This window comes from Mus pahari, chromosome 9 (assembly GCF_900095145.1).
Source record: "Mus pahari chromosome 9, PAHARI_EIJ_v1.1, whole genome shotgun sequence".
NCBI classification, from domain to species: domain Eukaryota; kingdom Metazoa; phylum Chordata; class Mammalia; order Rodentia; family Muridae; genus Mus; species Mus pahari.
In genome coordinates, this window is record NC_034598.1 from 82,894,617 (window position 1) to 82,912,394 (window position 17,778).

The 17,778-nt window shown below is 38.5% G+C and overlaps 1 long non-coding RNA gene across 8 annotated transcripts in view; it reads left to right on the forward strand.

Annotated features, from left to right (window-relative positions):
* LOC115064698 overlaps positions 1 to 17,778 on the forward strand; it is a 61,914-nt gene that overhangs the window by 38,065 nt on the left and 6,071 nt on the right. For 7 of the 8 annotated variants that reach the window (XR_003844524.1, XR_003844521.1, XR_003844519.1 and 4 more), the window contains exon 8: positions 14,860 to 14,959. This is a non-coding gene — a long non-coding RNA (uncharacterized LOC115064698). Of the gene's footprint in view, positions 1 to 11,812; positions 12,062 to 12,605; positions 13,009 to 14,750; positions 14,960 to 17,778 lie in introns of all 8 variants that reach the window. The other variant, XR_003844520.1, reaches the window with a different exon arrangement.

The following is a 17,778-nucleotide window of genomic DNA, read 5'->3' on the forward strand; positions in this document are numbered from 1 at the left end:
GGAACTCACTTTGTAGAACAGGCTGGCCTCGAACTCAGAAATCCGCCTGCCTCTGCCTCCCGAGTGCTGGGATTAAAGGCGTGCGCCACCACACCCGGCTACCTACAGCTTTTAAAAGAAGTGTCTTTGTTCCACAGACATTAGAGTAAAAGTATTAGCTAATTGTAATTAAATAAACTATTTCTTATAATCTGTTTGATATAATCTAAAAGAAGCAAATACTCAAGAAATGATAAGCATCCCAACATTAACTTTCCGGACTAAAGAGAACTATTCATTCCTTAATTAATTCTTAATTCACATGATTGTTCACCTAGTATAGTCAGGTGGCTGTGACCTATGTGACATAGTCTATGCAGTTAGTCCTAAAATTAGCACACCATTCAGGTTATCTTTGAGGGCTTGAAAGATGGTTCTGGTGGTACACAGATTGCTCCACAAGTCTGACAGCCTAAGTTCCAATCTCTCTAAACTGAATATGACTGATACAGTAGCACAAATATCTCTGAATACCAGAGAACCCCTACCTGAAGGAAGGAGGAAGAGAAAAAAATGTGTCTGGGGTAGACTGGGTTCTGCAAAAGTGGACCTGAGATGCTGTTCCAAGCAAAGAGAATGAATTTGTTTGACATCTGAAGCTAGTCTCTAACCTGCAAACATATAGCTTACACGCACACACTGACATCCCCCAAGACACACAACTTAAGCATATACAACACACACACACCAACACACACACATACAGACAGACAGACACACACACACACAGAGAGAGAGAGAGAGAGAGAGAGAGAGAGAGAGAGAGAGAGAGAGAGAGAGAGGGGAGAGATAAAAAGATATCTTTAAGATGTTTATACTTACTTCTTTTTCATGTAAAGCTTATAAGTAACTGTTTACCTAACAAGTGTCTTTGCCAAACATCCCTTACACCACTTGGTGACTGTACTCTTACAATCTGTTGATAAATGTGCCATTCTATTTGATAGCTCCAATTACGGAAATTGTGTCCCAAAGACAGCATCTGTCAGGTTTCTGTGTTGTAGGAAATTGTCCAGTTGTTGATGATCAATTTCTCTAAAGGCTACGTGGCAAGAACATCATTTGGATAAACACTAAAAATAAAGAGTAAAAGTTGTTCTGGAATACTAGACCATGGAGAAAAGACAGCATGCGGCTTAGCAAGAGAACTTTGTTCTCATTTCCTAACTTATTATCGGGGGAAAGAAACAGGATTATCCTGAGTTAGACAAAAAGCAAATCTCCAGAAGCTTAGCCCAGGACGTTTTGGACTTGGGAATGCACAACTCCAGCTGCCCTAGTAACATCTCCACCGGGGAGAGTTGATTCTCTTGGTTTATTAACCATCTGAAGTTGGCCCAAAGGAGTGTGAACACTCTAAGTCTACCTTTGTATTGTACACCCTCTCAGGGTTTTAGGGGGTGCCTAAGAGACAGTGAGAACTAAGGAATGGTAGTTAAATTGAATCAAATGCACCACTTACCATTCAAGTAAAGCTAAAGAGACAGAAGCCCTGTTTCGTTAGAAAGGGCAGGAAGCACACCACAGTTTCAGGAAGAAAAGACATTGGGAGAATGGTGGGAGAGGTAGGTAGATGGCTGAGCCCTTTGTGGGTATATCTGATACTTTTTAAAGGAAGGCCCACCATAGCACATTAATACTTAGCAGAAAACCCAACCAGTTTCTCTGAACAGAATAGTGCTTCAGAATCGTCATTTTGGTTTATGTCTTTAAAGAGACAAAGCAAATATCAACCAGTTCGTCATATCCATTTTGAGAACAAATGTAAAAGCCCACTAAAGGACATGGTGTAGAAATGCTAAATAATATCAGCATGGAAATCGGGGAGAAGGATATTATCATGACTCAAGCTGTAAAAGAAAAGGACTGCTGGCAGACAGGGTTTCAGTGTATGGGGAAATGAGTCACCCAGAGTCTTGCCTGGAGATGGGAGATTGATTACTAAGTCTGGGCTGAGTCTCCCGCCCCCCTCCCCAAGTTGTATGAATCCTTGAGGATTCAGTAACCATTTGCATCTTGCTTGGTGGTGATTACACTCTTAGGCAGGTATGAATCAGCCTCACGATATGGAAACATTGAGGAAAAACATTTATGAAAAATATGATCCAATTTCTGAAAATGCAGGCCAATTAAAGAGTGAGATTTAATTTCAAAATTTTACTCTGTCTACATGATGTGTATATTAGCGACGATTTCTCTCCCCTTCATCCTTCATCGTCATACACAAAATGAGAATTTTTTTTTTACTTATTGACATATTACTGAAGAATCTAGCTTTTTCGCCCCAAATTACTCATTTTTTGCATAAATGTGCCTAATTACCTGAATTCAGTTTTGATTAGCAGTGTTAATTGATGCAGCTGTGGACGGGATCTGTTTACCTAAATTACCATGTGCAAATAGCAATATGTCTGGAAGTGAATATCGTAACGTGAAAATACTAATTAGCTAAGACAGATTGTTATTCAAGTCACATTGTGGAGCTTTCTAATGAAAGCCCCAGCTATGTCAGGGTTTTATGATATTCAGACAGAAATGTCTATATTACATATGATGGCTAAATTTAATTCATAAGAGCAGATGGGATGTCAGCCAGGCTTCTTCTGCCTTATCCCTTTATTAATGTGAATATTTTACTCAACTGGAGATATATTCATATGTTTTTTGTGGGAGATTCATTGGATGCTTTGACAGTGTGCCAACCCTGTACATGGAGCCTTGTCTATTTCTTGACCAATATAGTCACAGATTATATCCATCCAAAGATGGAGGTAAATAAACCATCTTGCAAGTTTAATTACACCATTTGTTTCATTTAGACTTATACCAGAAAGGCAATTGAAATAGGCATCTTACGCCATTTTATTTTTGTCATTTATCTTGCCATCCCAAATAAATAAGAAGGATTCAATCCTAAGATTCTTAAAAATTCTTCAGTGTCCCCTGGGCTAAAAGGCAAATGTTCCTTGTCTGTACATGGTCCCTGTCTTTATTCATTTTAAAAAGACTAAGAGACAATGGTTTTTTTTTTTCCAGTGTCTGGTTCAAAATGCTACAGCCTTCTTGTGTGTGTCTTTTTTTCTCATTACCCTGTTTACCCTTGTCCTAAAACAGGACCTGCTTTACTTAAGGTTTCTCGCCAAAGAAAACATTCATATTTTACCGTCTCCTCTGATTCTCTGCTCTCATTAATGGCAGTGTCCCTAGCAGGTACCTAAAGATTATTGAACCAACCTTACATGTCACAGTGAAGAAATAATGGACCATCTTCCCTCTCCCAAGAGGCTACAGGACTGTGTCTAATGTGTGATTTCTCTTCTTCCCAAAGGCTGGGGAGATAAGGCCTCTTGACTTTACCAGAAGAGCTTAAGATCTCCCATTAGATATTTTAAGATGCCGTGAGCAAAAGGGGGATAATTTTCATGATGCAAATTTGAACATAATTATAGTTTGGCATATTTAATTTAGGTTTAAGTGAGAATTATAATTACCAAAAATTTAATTATTCCAATTATGCAAATTTCTATCCCCAAAGTTTTGTGTAATTTGGGTTCTCTAGGATAGACTGAGACATAGCAAAATTACAATGGAGTTTAATAGGAAGAATAAGAAACATGAAACAATGAATCTGTTCTAACTACAGTTTTGCTATGAAAATGTAAAGGTAGTGCTGACTATCCCAGGAAAACTTAAAATGCTTTATGGGCTAAATAAAGAGCATCTGGGGTGTGGGGAAGATATTATGTATTAAACGTTCCATTTTCTCTATCAGTACCAATGCTTGCATGTAATTTCTCCTTGGCTATTTACTATCTAATTAATGCAGATAATCTCAGTACTTTTTCGAATGAAATTCATGTGTCATGATGATGATCTGTATTAGCATATTTTCCCTTGCTTTGGATTGTTACTGAACTATCATTGTTCATAGGCGCATTGTATAGATTACTGTATTTGAGGTTCTAAACAAAACAAAACAACCCCCCACCCCCCAAAGCAACAACAAAAATCTTGGAAAAGTTCTATTTTCCAGTGGCCTGAAGCAACTTGCTGAATGTTGTAATGTTGTTATGAATTATATGAGAGAGTTTAGCACTATAGATTCAAAATGTGTGTGTGTGTGTGTGTGTGTGTGTGTGTGTGTGTGTGTATCCTCAAAAAACACACCATATAAGCAAAGACTTTTAATGTTGTGTCTGGCCCTCTAGTTCCGTTATCTGGGAGGAATTTTTTTTCTTCTGCTAAAGAACCTGATGGAAACTCAAGTCTGTATAGAAGATGCAGCCATAAGGAGCTACATCCCCAACACCCCCAAATTCACAGCTCCCTGCTCTCTATAGAACGATGTCTAAGACTCTGCTCGCTGACCATGGGATTCTTAGATATTTCCATAAAAACTGCCTTTTGTTTGTTTGTTTGTTTGTTTTTCTGTTTCCATGTGCAGGCATGAGCATCTTTTGCGTCTGACTCTGTCTGTCCATGTGAGTGTTTCTGCAGGGACACTTTAGCAAGGGAGAGGGGTCAGGGGTGTCAAATGAGAAATGGGACTGTGGTGTCTTATCAGACATTCCAGTAAATTGTCTTGGGGCAAATCACTTAACCTTGGGTGTGAAAATTAGTTAATTTTAAGAATAAATACATCTATCTTTCTGACTTATTAAGGATTTATCACATGTGCCCAAGGTTCAACTGATCTCCAAATGAGGTGTATGACTCTTTTCTTTGAACTCTAATTGGCTTGTGGGGGAGGCAGGTCTGACTGAGTTAAAGGGTGAAGGACTTAATCCTTTGAAGAAATTTTGATTTCGTTTTAATACTTCTAAGTATTGCTAATGCATTCGGAGATTAATTTGATTCTTACTGCTTCACTTACTCTGATTTTCTTCCCAAAGGGTAGATTGAGGGCTCCCTGAGGGAAATCAGCTACTTCAGTATGCCCATCTCACAACCCGCGCACAGCTTTAGTCTGAAGTGGCAAGGTGCACCCAGTAGGTGCTCTGAGTGCCCGGGGAGAGACTAGTGGCTACTAGATTAAGAGCCATGACCACTAATCCTATTTGTAACCCCAAGTTACCATTTTACAAGATCTGTATCCCTAACCTAGGCAGTCAAACCTTCTGAGGACATCGAAAAACTGCTCAAGCCCCTGGTTCTTTGAGGAAGCTGGAAAGTCTTTATTAGTGTGTATTCTGGCCGAAGGAACGCTCGTGTTTCTCAACAGATGTGACTAGTGTAAACGGGTTCTCAGCTAAGTGTGGCATTTGCCACCCTGGGTTACTGCAAAGTTTAAATAAAGTGTGTTTGGACTGGTGAACCAAAAGCTCTGTGAACAGGTAACCTCATTTAAGGTTTGCTAGCTGTATAACCTTGGGTATTTTTATTTAAACTCCTGTGGACCCTCTTTACCCATCTGTAAAATAGAAATAATAATAACTCTTCGTTATGTGTGTATGATGTATACTTTAACCCAACGCCTAGTATCAAGAAGAAAGTGTTAACTATAGCCTCTATGTAAACTGCAGTAACTTTGTACTAGAAACCAACAGATGTGAGGTCGGGGAAATGTTCCAGTCAGAAGAGCCTTGTGATAAAAGCGTGAGGATCTGAACTTACATCCCTAACACGAAGCAAACCAGGCATAGTGGCACAAGTCAGTAATCCCAGTCCTGGAGAAGCAGAGACAGACAGATCCCTGGAGCTCCTTAGTCAGCGAGTCTAGTCAACCTGAGCTCGAGGTTCAGAGAGAGAGACCTTGTATAAACAACAAGGTGGGAAGTGACTGAGAAAGACACCCAATGTTATCCTCTGGTCTCTTACATGTATGCACATGTATATACATGCACATACAGATGCATTCAGAGGCCAGGAATGAGGATAGAGAGAAATCTACAATATTAACCAGGCTTTGACAAGCAGAGAACTTAGGTTCTCCTCCTCAATACACATTCATTACTGTATCTGTATATTATTTATAGTAGATAAATATGTATGATCTGTATTATAATTAGGCATTGAGTAAAAATGAGGTGTGTCAGAGTTGGAGAAGCTGAGACCAGGAACTGAGGTCCCCCTTAAGCTTGGGCATATGTCCAGAGATCTACACATGTGGAAATGTCTGAGAATTTCTTAAGAGAGTGGGTAGCACATAGCTAGGTTTAGTAGCCATGCCTTTGGTTCCAGCACTCTGATACTAGAAGCAAGAGGATAAAGGTTCAAGGGTTCTATGCAAGACTTGGGAGATAATAGAGATGGATGCACAAACACCTTTTATCTGTCAAGTATTTTTAAAGGTATGGAAGAAACCTAGAGAGTAGAGGGCACTGTGTCTTTAAGGATTCTAAACCACTAATCCACTAAGCTATGATTGTATACTGATTCTTCAAATGGACAGTGGTTAAAGTTGTAAATCCAGCTTCTTTTAATCCTCAGGGTATTAGGAAATACACCCACTCATTCCTACATCTATTCAACAAATATTTGTTCCTCCTCACATGGGTAGCAGAATACACATATAAGCTTAGAAGATAGATGGCCTGGGTTCCTATCCTTGCTGCTGTCCTAACTATGAACAGGGTAAATTATTTGGGTTGACTATGATAAGACTGAAACGGATATTAAAAATGTAGGTAAATAGCTTTCCACTGCAAAGCACATCCACTTGGGGATGGACAAATAGAGAATTGAAGTAGTCATATACCAGAACAACCAATGTATGATAATATAGACCCTAAATAAGTGCCTTTGAAAACAACCCATATTTCATGGGACTGCTAGACTGGAGAAGTAGGAAGGGGCTTTTAGAGAAATGTCAAACAACAGCAACAGAACTTCCTGTTCAGTGTGGTGTCTAGAGCAAGCTATTCTTTTGTTCAGTATGTTCAGCCTGGTGATCATTTTCCTAGTAACCACTGCTAATTTAGGGACCTGTGACATCTGTACAATTTAAATAGGACCAGAGCTCAAACCCAAAGCACATAGGGCATGATTTTCCTATTCAACATGGATGAATAGGGCCACATCTATGCCAGCCTTTGATTCATGAACTCCATGGGGCTAATTGACCCTGGGTTGCAGCCCTCTTTGAAAGGATACATGGTAGAGGTGGGCTCTGTTTGGACTCACTCTGTGTTTTTATGTCCAGAAAAATCTAAATTAGATTTTTGTCATTAACTTGTCAACCTTATCTTAAGCCCACTTAATGAGGTCTGCAGTGGAATGTCCTTTATACTCCGTGGCCTTTGTGCTTAGCCCCTGTTACTTTGAAATTAATGGCATAAGGACAGAGTTAGCTTGAGTTTTGCTGCTTTGGAAAACACATCCTCATACGTGTTTGAGTATTTAAATTTTGTTTTCTAGCTTTTAGAGTTTACATCCTGGTGGTGCAGTCAAGTGCTAGGGAAATGAGACCAGATGGAAGTGACAAGCAGCCACTCAGCAAATTGCATACACATTACATTTCAGAAAGCCAGTGTACATATGTCTGTCTGGATGTGTTCATATGTTGGATTATTTCTGTCTCATTCATACGGTTGTAATTTCAGTGAAGCAGTTACCTAGAATGTCTGTCAGCATGGGAATTTTTCTAGAGGGGGAAATGGGACCTTGATTGAGCCATTTTGTCAAACAAGGCTAAATGTAGGGGCAACGAGTGTCCCTTATGAATCTTTTCTCATCTTCTGTAGTTTGTCTTCCATAACACTCACCAATCCATGACATAAATACATTTATTGTATATCATTCCCCTACAGTGTAAACTTAAAGGACAAATATTTTGCTGCCATTTAACCCTATAACATTTGGCCCATGCTAATGAATAAATTGCCAATGACTGAGATAATTAAATGGTATTTCGTTCTCCCTCAGACTGAAGGAAAATGTAACAGAAAGAGTTTTTTGTGCCTCTTAAGTGATGGATATGTGATTATGAACAACAACGAGGGGAATGTCTAACACTCACATGACATTTGCTACATGCTAGGCACTGTTCTCAGAACTTTACCTCTAATGCAAGCAGAAACCTTTGAAGCAGGGGCCACAGTTCCCCCAATTTTATGAATGGGAACATTGAAACACTCATTCTGTGTGACAGAGTCAGGTTGAGATCCATTAGCTTGATATTCTACATCACATAGCATTGAAATGTGGCCTCTGGGGTTTGACTATAAGTCACCTCAAGAATTTATCCACCTTTCAATTAGCAAGACCTATCACAACCATGATCATTAGTTCTACATTATTCTTAAATGTGCTATTCAGTTCAAACCAGCAGTGCAAAGAGAGCAGGTCCCATTTTACACTCTGAGATGCAGTTATCGAGAGAGGCTCCCATACTCCCTGTTTGGAGTTGCCTTCTTCATTGATCTCCCTGCCCACCTTCTCTTCAGAAGAAAAGGAAAAAGAAAAGAAAACGGCATGTTTGATGGTATAACTTACCATCATGGGCTTCTGTACTCATTAAAATAGTGTGTTCACAGGCCCAAAGCATATTGCCAGGCTGAATGGAAAATTTGATATCGAGGATTCAATCTTATGAGATTTAAATGGAAGGATTAGCACACACATTGAATTAAAAATGAATGAGACTGGTCAATTGGGTTGGTTAAATTTATTTTCAAAACCAGCTAGTTTCTTAGCACAGAACGGATATAATAGTGTTGCGGGCTCTATCCTGGGTGAATGCTGGGAAAAATATGGAGAAGCCAAAACAAAAATCACAAGTTCCCTAAAAACAGGTGTACATTCACTCTCAGATACTAGGATGTTATATAGGACACTATATAGGACATTCTGGCTATCACATCTTCAGAATAATCATATGATTTTCAGGAATAAAATTTTATTCTGATGGTACTAGACCAAGGAATCTTGGTAGAGTTGGTAAATTTGACTATAACTTGTACATTTTCCCCTTTTCTAATATTTATCCATCATCCCACACACAGCAGCATGTCACCAATTCATTCCCCTCCCACCTCTGCCAATCAGTCCAGATCCCCAAATCATTTCTTATATCCATTCATCAGTTTCATAAAGTCCAAAATAAAGTAGCTTTATCTGGGGTTTGGATTCTATTGTCCCACTGTTCCCTTTTATATGATATACAAATTATCTTGCTATTGTAGAATCTCAATTCCAGCTCCCCCAAACTGAGATCATTCTTGCAAATTTCTAAACAATATTAAGTTCTTGGTAACAAATCTTAGTGGTGTGTTGTTAGACATTTTTCATTTGTGAAAATCTTCATATACCTTGGAAGAAAAATGCAGAACATCCTTGATAAAGGATGAAGACCTCCTAGATAAAGTCATGTTTTTTTTTCCTCTGTCAGAGTTAAATCATTAAAACCATGTCATTAAGTAATGGAGTGTAATTGTGGGTGCTGAGGAGGGAGTGTCCATGAAATTTGATTTAAGGAGAGCTGAAGATCCATGTTGTTCAGTAATATCAACCACTTCATCATAGACCCCAAATTTAGATTCCACCTTCATCCTTGATGACTTCTATCTGGGGTAGATGAACAAGGCTGTTTTGTTAACATTTTATGTTTTGCCTCCTGAATAATAGATGAAAAATACTAATTCTGTGACTCTGACTATTTTTGCTGATGGGAAGTTAAAAAACAACAACAACAACTTCGTTTTTCTATTTAAGACAGTGTTTTCTTATCTAGCCTATGCCGAACTCAAACTTGCAGTCCTCCTGCCTCAGCTTTTGGAGTATTGGGAAAAGAGGCACATCTGGCACATCTGCTTTAATTTAATTATATATATATATATATATATATATATATATATATATATATATATATATATAATCAAGTGCAACATGATATTTTAAAGTATGCATACTTTAGAGAATGGTCCAACTGGCTAAATAATGCACTATCCTACAGATGTTTCTGGGTGTGTTGGGAACATTTAAAAGCTATTCTTAGTGATTTTCAAAATGCATATGTGCTATTATAAACTATAGTCACTTTGTTCAAAGCATAACTCTTGAGTATATTTATCCAAAATAAATTTTGTATCCTTTGAATGTATTCCCAAGTTCCCTAACTTCTGCTTCCATTTCCCAACCCCTGGTACCACAATGCCCTCTTTAGGTTCAGCATTTTTTAGACTGAATCTATAAGAGAGATTTCCCTGTGCCTGGCTTATTTTGCTCCCCACATGATCTTTGGGGGTTTGCCCATGCTGTTACAGATGTCAGAGCTTCATCTGTTCAAAGGTTGATAGCCTTCCAGGATTTTTATACCTCATTTCCTTTATCCACACATCTGTTGATTGAAACTTACATTGATTCTGTTTCCTGGGCTGTTGTGACATATGCTACAGTGAGCATGTGCACAGCATACAGATTTCTCACCAGCATACTCATTTTATTATAGTTTTATATTTGTGCCCAATGTGGATTGCTGGCTTCTGAAATGGCTGTGCTTACTCATACTCCCACCAAAGGCCTACAAAGTTTCGCATTCCCCTACATCGTTGCCAGGGCATTATAAAAGTATTCTAAGATTGGTAACATCATTTCTCAAATTTGTATTTCTCTGGTAATTAGTGATAGGTGAAGATTTTTTTCATTTACCTGTTGGTCATCTGTGTGTTTTCTCTTGAGAAGTCTCCTTCATCTCTTTTGCCTTTCTTTGGGTTGCTTGGTTGTTTTTGTTTTTGTTTTTGTTGTTGTTTTGTTTTTCTGTTGAGATGTTTGATCTCCCTGTACTCTTCAAGTTCTAACTACTCATCATATAAATAGCTTATAGATAATTCCTCCCTTCCCATTCTTTTCGTTGCATCTCTCTTGATGAATTCCTTTGGTGTACCCGCTTTTTTAGCCTGTTGCCCTTTCCATTTGTCCCCTTTTCTTTTAAGCCATAAAATCCTCATACCGTATACCATGTGTATATAGTCAGCACTGGACTCAGTGGGTCATATGGAAGTGGGGAGAAGAGAAGAAGAAATCAGGAGCTTAATAGACTGGGGGTCTGGGAGAAACTGGGGGTATTGTGAGAGTGAATGTGATGGAAATATTGTATAGATATATAAATTCTCAAGGAATAGATTAAATAATAAAAATCATAACTTATTCCGACATCATGGAGATTGTTCTCTGTTTTCTTCTCGTAATTTTATGGTTTAAGGCCCTATACTTTAATCCATTTAAAGTTTCTTTACGATATGAAATAGACTCTGTTTCATTTTCCTGCACATGGATACCTAATTGCCCCAGCATCATATTTCAAAGAAGCAATCTTTCCACAATGTGTATTTTTGGCATGTTTGTTGAAGATCAATTGACTGTTGAAAGTGTTAGTTTATTTTAGTGGTTTCTAGTATATTTCATTGGCCTCAGTGTCTGGTTTTATGCTAGCCTCATGCTGTGTTGATGACTACTTGCTTTGTACATCTTGAAATCAGGGCTTCTAACGTTGCCAATAGTTTTATTCTGTTTAATGAAGAGGGTTTTTGTGTGTGTGTGCTACATTACAAATTTTAAGATTTTTTTTCCCGGTTTATGGTGGAAAACTCCACACAATAATTTTGATCAGTATTTTAACGGAATGTATACTTTATTTTGGACCATATGTGTGTTCTAGTGACATGAGTCTATGAACATGGGAAATGCATTGTTTTCTTGAGCTTCTTTCTTCAGTGTTTTGAAGGTTTCATTGCATAAGTCTTTTATCTCCTTGATTAGATTTATTCATATAACTTATACATGGTTTTAGATCCATTATAAATGGAATGGCTTTCATGGTTTCTTTTTTTTTTAGATAACTTGTTACTAGCATTCAGATATGCTTACATAGGATCCCTAACACAATCAACCACAAAGGATTATAGTTGCTCTAGGAACCACACCCTGGTGAAGGAGAAGGCTGAAGCCCTGATCCACAACAGGAACTTGCCTTCCAAGAAAACAGCCCCCTGCTGACTGGGCCAACTCATAGCTCCACTGACATGGTTACCTCCTAGTTTTTGTTTCCTCACGTCTATGAAAGTATAATATCACAAGAAGCAAGGTAGAAAGAATCTAAAAGCCCTCCTCCCCAGATTTGGCGGGGGTGGGGTGGGGTGAGACCCAGTAAATACAGCCATTTTCTTTTATGAAGTTGTATTTCCTAATTTCTTTTGAAATATACAGAAACAGGTTGGTGGGTTTATGGGTCTAAGTATCAGCTAGCTCTTTTTAAATGGGAATGGGGGAAAAAAAAAAAGGAAAACTAGGTTTACTATGCTTAGGAAATGAACTCAACCAAGTACATTTTAAAAACAATGAGTAGAGATTGCCATGGAAGGTTTGTCTTTACTTTATTCTTCCTGTGTGCTCTAAAGTTTGAATCACAACTTTAGGCCAAATGGATTATACCTGAACATCATTAGCATAAAAGAAAGCCCACTGAGAACACCGAATCTTCTTAAAGGAAGCAATTGCTAGAGCCTGGATTCCTATTTGGATTGCTTAGAGCATGGTTTCCTTTTCCCAGTGACTGGCAAAGCATATAGAATAGCTTTTATATCCATTTGTATGTAGCGAACCCATGAAACAGTCCTTTCCCTTCGCAGGCTTGCAAAATCCCTGGGCATCCTGAAAGCCAATGTCATAAACAGACAGCTTATGGTCTGTTTACTGCCAGATTCCTTTTCAAACTAATCTGAAATGCAATGCATAGGCCTCTATGTGCTCTAGTGAAGAAGAAAGACAAGGACTGAATGACGTCTGGCAGGATTGCCCTACATACGATGTCAGCCTCATGACACGGGCTCTGTGAGATCTGTTTGAAAGGGAAGAGCTAAACAGAGTCATGAGTCTGATCCTACAGAGCAACGAAAACTTCCTCCGCTGCACTGAATCATAGATACAACCAAGCAGTGCATTTGTTAAGAAAAATATGGAAATGCAGGCTTTTCTGGCCTCTCTCCCCGTTTCATCATGGTGTGTCAGGAGTACATGAGGTGCTGATGAGACGTAAGTGTTCAAGAAAGGTAGGCTTTGATGATAAGAAGCTGTAAATGTAAGCGATATCAGTTAAGGAAAGGCAGGACTGAAGCATGAGCTGCATAGAAAGAATAGAGCCACAAACCAAGGCTATCTTGACAATATCCATAGAATCTGTTACTTGACAATATATGTTTCCTTTCTCCTCGCAATATGGCAAGAGGCCAAAGCATGCTTTTGTAAAGTAACTGGCATCCATCGGAAGTTCAAAATTGAAGGAAAATTGAGAAATCAAAGTATCTTGGGGGATACATACTTTCTTAGGGTTCTAAGTGCTCTGATGATGCCTTTTAAAAATAGCTAATTATCAAACTGATAATCCTAGCATGGTGGTACAGGGCTCTTAGCCCTAAAACTTGGAATCCAGGAAAGAAGATTTCAAAGACAGCATAGGCTTCCTAAGGAGCTCCAGACCAGCCTTGGTTATACAGTGAGATACAGTCTCAAAACTGCATAGACAACTCAAAAGAACACAATACAGTCTAGGTAGGAATATATTGCTTCAGCTATACAACATGATTCCTGTTTGAGTCATCTGTGTCACATGATTTAGGTAATTTTAAGTGTGGTTAGTGAATCCTTCCTTCTGAGTTGCACTCGATGAAATAGTCATACGTTTCTACTAGTAGTAACAAAGTTCAATTGGAAGCCCATTTTTCTGCTTCTATGGGTTGAATTCTAACTCTAGAATCTTTCTTTTCCTCACTACTTTTTGGATGAGGAAGTCCATTTTTATATTGTCATGTCACTATGATCCATTCTCTTTTATGGTATCTTTCCTTAATGTCCTTAGGACTTCTCATTTATCTAAATACATGCAAAGTTAAAGTGGAATGGTATTTAACTTAATAAATCCTAAAAAATAAATCACAAAATGTAGACTCTTCATTGAGGTTATTGAAGAAGGTAAACAAAGCTACAGTGCCCAGGGTGTGTATATTCTTTATACTTGTCTAACAGTTTTAATGAAATGTAGACATATCACTACTTGTTAAGCAGGAAGACTGACTTAGGTTTAAGTCATCATTTCCAAGGTTATCTCAACAGATTTTAAAATGGGGACTGACTCTATATTCTTACTACCATGCCAGCCTGCACCATTCTACTATCTCAGAAACAGCACCTATTACAAATATAAAATTAATTGGTTTGAGTTTATGGACCATTGTGAATAAAAACATAGAATATTATACTATTTTAAAACTAGACCCCCCTGTCCTCTTGGCAATGAAATCACCAGTTCCAGAATCTGATGTACCATCGAGAAAGCTATGGGAAGGCAGATAAAAGAAGAAGAAGGGTAGGAAAAGAAAAGAAAAGCTTTACATCTGAGTATTTGCTGGCTGGTGAAATAAGTAAAAGGAAGAAGATGTTTGGTTTTATTTCTGTTTAAAGAAGAAAGGCTTAGGAGTATGGGTTAAAGGTTGAGTGGAGGATATTCATGTGGTCATAATGGCCAAATAAAGCAAAGGAAGGAGAGTTAAGAGTTGGGGGTGATTTCTCCATCTCCCTGGTCATTGTGCCCTTCACAGAATGAGAAAGTTATTGTGGGTTTCAGGCTAGAGTTGTCATGCAAGAAGACTACGCTAATTGTGTATTTTCTCATCACTTTCTTTTGGGGATAAGCATTTGGGTTTTCTGCTGTTTATTATTTCAAAGGCATCTATATGCTAATACATTTTATGCTAATTATTTTCATGTTTGCCCCTCAGGTTATGCTTCGCATCACCCACCAGGGAGGATCATCTCTCATGAAAACTTTCAAATTTGATTTTGAAAATTTATTCAGAAAAATTTAAGCCATGCTCTTTCCCAACACAGGAAATAATATGCTCCAGAGAATCCTCTAATTCACCGAAAATGGACTTGGATAACATTTGGGTTCTCATACTACCACAGTCCTCTTGAGAAGGACAGGCAGGTACACAAAGCACTTAACATTCTGACATTGAAGTATTGGAAGAATGATTAAAATAAAAATCTAATAATATGCTTTGAGAAATCGCTAACGTAGTTTATGTGGTCCAGGAAGGAGGAAAGGGCTGCTTTCATTTCTCCACCATGTCTGGGGATGTGTTTCTGCCTCTCTTGCTAGAACATCATATTTTAATTGTCATCTTTCTATGGCATTGTTTTGACACAGTTCATTGTGATAGAGTTGGTGCCCACAGCTGAGCCTATGCACCCAGAAAGGATCAGGTAAAGCAGAAAGAAAGCTCATGCCGTCGTCGTCTAGCTTGGTGTTTCTTCCAGTGTTTTCATGATGGAGATTTTCTTTATGAAATTGTCATTTGCCAGCAAATTGCTGTTTAAAAAATACTAAATTAGCTAACTAACTTGTCTCTAACATATTATTTAGAGCATTCCTCTGTTGAAGATGAATAGGCTTTACATAAAATTCCTTGACAAAATTCATTTAACATAGACAATTGGGATGGTGTTTTACATTCCTTCTTGATTGGAAATTCTACTCCTTTTATTCCCAAAGGATAAAACCTCCTAATACACTCTCTATATTGTTCTCATTCCTGCTATTCACTGAGGAAAGGCAATGAGCCTGAAATACTGGAGGGGGCAGGGAGCATCCATCCTGCAGATTTAAGCTCCTGTGATCAGCATCTTCTTTACTCATTCCCCTTTGCACCTCTCAGTAGCTGTGCCTGATTGCCTCTATTTTAAAGGCTTCCACCATTCATCCTTAAGAGTGACATCATTTTGCCTGAAGTACAGCCTGGGTGTTGGTATATCTCCCACTGACTGACTCATTTTAATGGCTCTTGAGTTCCAAGATACCTTTGTCATAGGAAAGTATCTTTACAGGCTTGGGTGGTGGTGGTGGGGAAGGTCCCTTTCTGTCAAGGGAGCTGATGCCTTAAGGAAGCTATCTTCAGATAAAGGGAGATCTGAGGGAGGAAGCCAATGAAAGAAACCATGTACCAGAAAGCCAAGTAGGATTTTGGCATTTATAATCATAATCTCTATAAACAAGATGAATCATGGCTGGGGATTCAGTCAGTAAATCAACGAAAATAAATCTTGGTCAGGTAATGATACAATTTTATCATTTTTGTTGAAATCTAACAATGTATGGTACACTTTTCTGCAATCAAAGACCTGCAGTATTCTGTTTGCTAAACTCCAATGACCCATCATTTATTTTCTCTTTATTCCACCTACTTACCTGTGATAATAACCAAATAGCCATACATTTCCCCTTTCAAAGTTGTATCTCAAGAGTAAAGCTCACTGACCCCACACATTAGCTCTCCCATAGCTCCAGCTAAGAAGTATTCTCTCTCCTTCATTTTTTTTTTCAGTGCATAATTCAAAGATAACCCAAAAATAAGAACAGAAAGTTGTGTGTCATAGTCACCAGCATCTATTAGGTGCATTTGAACCATGAACCACACCATCTGATTAAAGAGGTTGCTGTGAGTGTATTGTACTCTTTGTGAACTGAGTTCCATGATGACAGAAAACAAACCTGAAAACAAGAGTTATTTCACAATTTTAGACAGAGTCGGCTGCAATTGGTTGAGTTGAGGTGAATTTTCAGTGGCCCTGGCTCAGTGTACAAGGGCAGGAACATTGGCTCAACACAGCCCCAGACTGTGCAGCACTCGGTGTGACTTGGGACTGGTCTTCCTGGCTCTGCTTTGCCAGTAAAACATGGATTGGAAGCTTTGAGTGTTGGAAGAAATAAACAAGTCTAGGTTGGAGTCCCAGTTTCAATAGCCACACATTTTCAAACCTAGACAAATATTCTGGTCCCATCTCTTCATTTGGTTTACTTCAAACTTCAGAGAGGACTGAATAGGGCAATGCATTTCTTTGGATGTTCAACACAGTGTTTAAATAATGGACGCTATTTGAAATATTTCCTTCTATTAACATTGCTATTTTAATATGGATGATACTTGCTATAAGTATTATTAAGGAAAAAGACTTGCAAGTGTTCTTGAACATCATAAACAGTACAAGATGATAGATATTAAACACGTTTTTTTTAATGTAAAACTATAATAATAAAAATGTAAGAAAATTTGTATGTTAAATGTGATTCAATGGCAGCCTGCATCACAAAGGTCTGGAATGACCTAGGACCTTTATTATCTTAAAGTTTTAAGATACTCTATAAGGTGGAGATTTTAAAATTTCATCAAATTCTGTTGCTTATCGTGAACCACTCCCAAACACTGAGGCTACACGTATAGAACAAGGCAATTATAAGCAAGAGCTTTCTGCTCTTGCTGCCAAGAATCCAGATGTCCAGTTAATGAGCTTGCCTCTTCCCTTTGTACAGGGGCACTTGACATTATGCAAAGCCTCCTTGTGTTTGGCCCCCTTCATTGTTGGTTGTGATGATCTGTGGAGAACACAGCTGTAGAACTGATCAGCCTGAAGGCTGTCCATAGGAAAAGACATCTTGCTGGTTGAAAGGCTCTAGTAAGCTGCCAAGATACTCCCCATGGGTCCAGACCATCTTGGGAAAGCATGCAGACAGGTCTCAGGGCCATTAAAAAGTTTAGCACTGCTTCCAAACAAGAGTAAACAGACTTGTGTTTGCTTCCCCACAGAAGGAGAAGTCAGATGTTAATTAAAACTTTGCAGAGCTGGAAAGGATCTGGGCATTCTGTATTGAAAAGTCAGCTTTAACTTCTAATTGGATGCCAACAAAAAGAAGGGAGCGACAGGGGAGAGAGAGAGAGAGAGAGAGAGAGAGAGAGAGAGAGAGAGAGA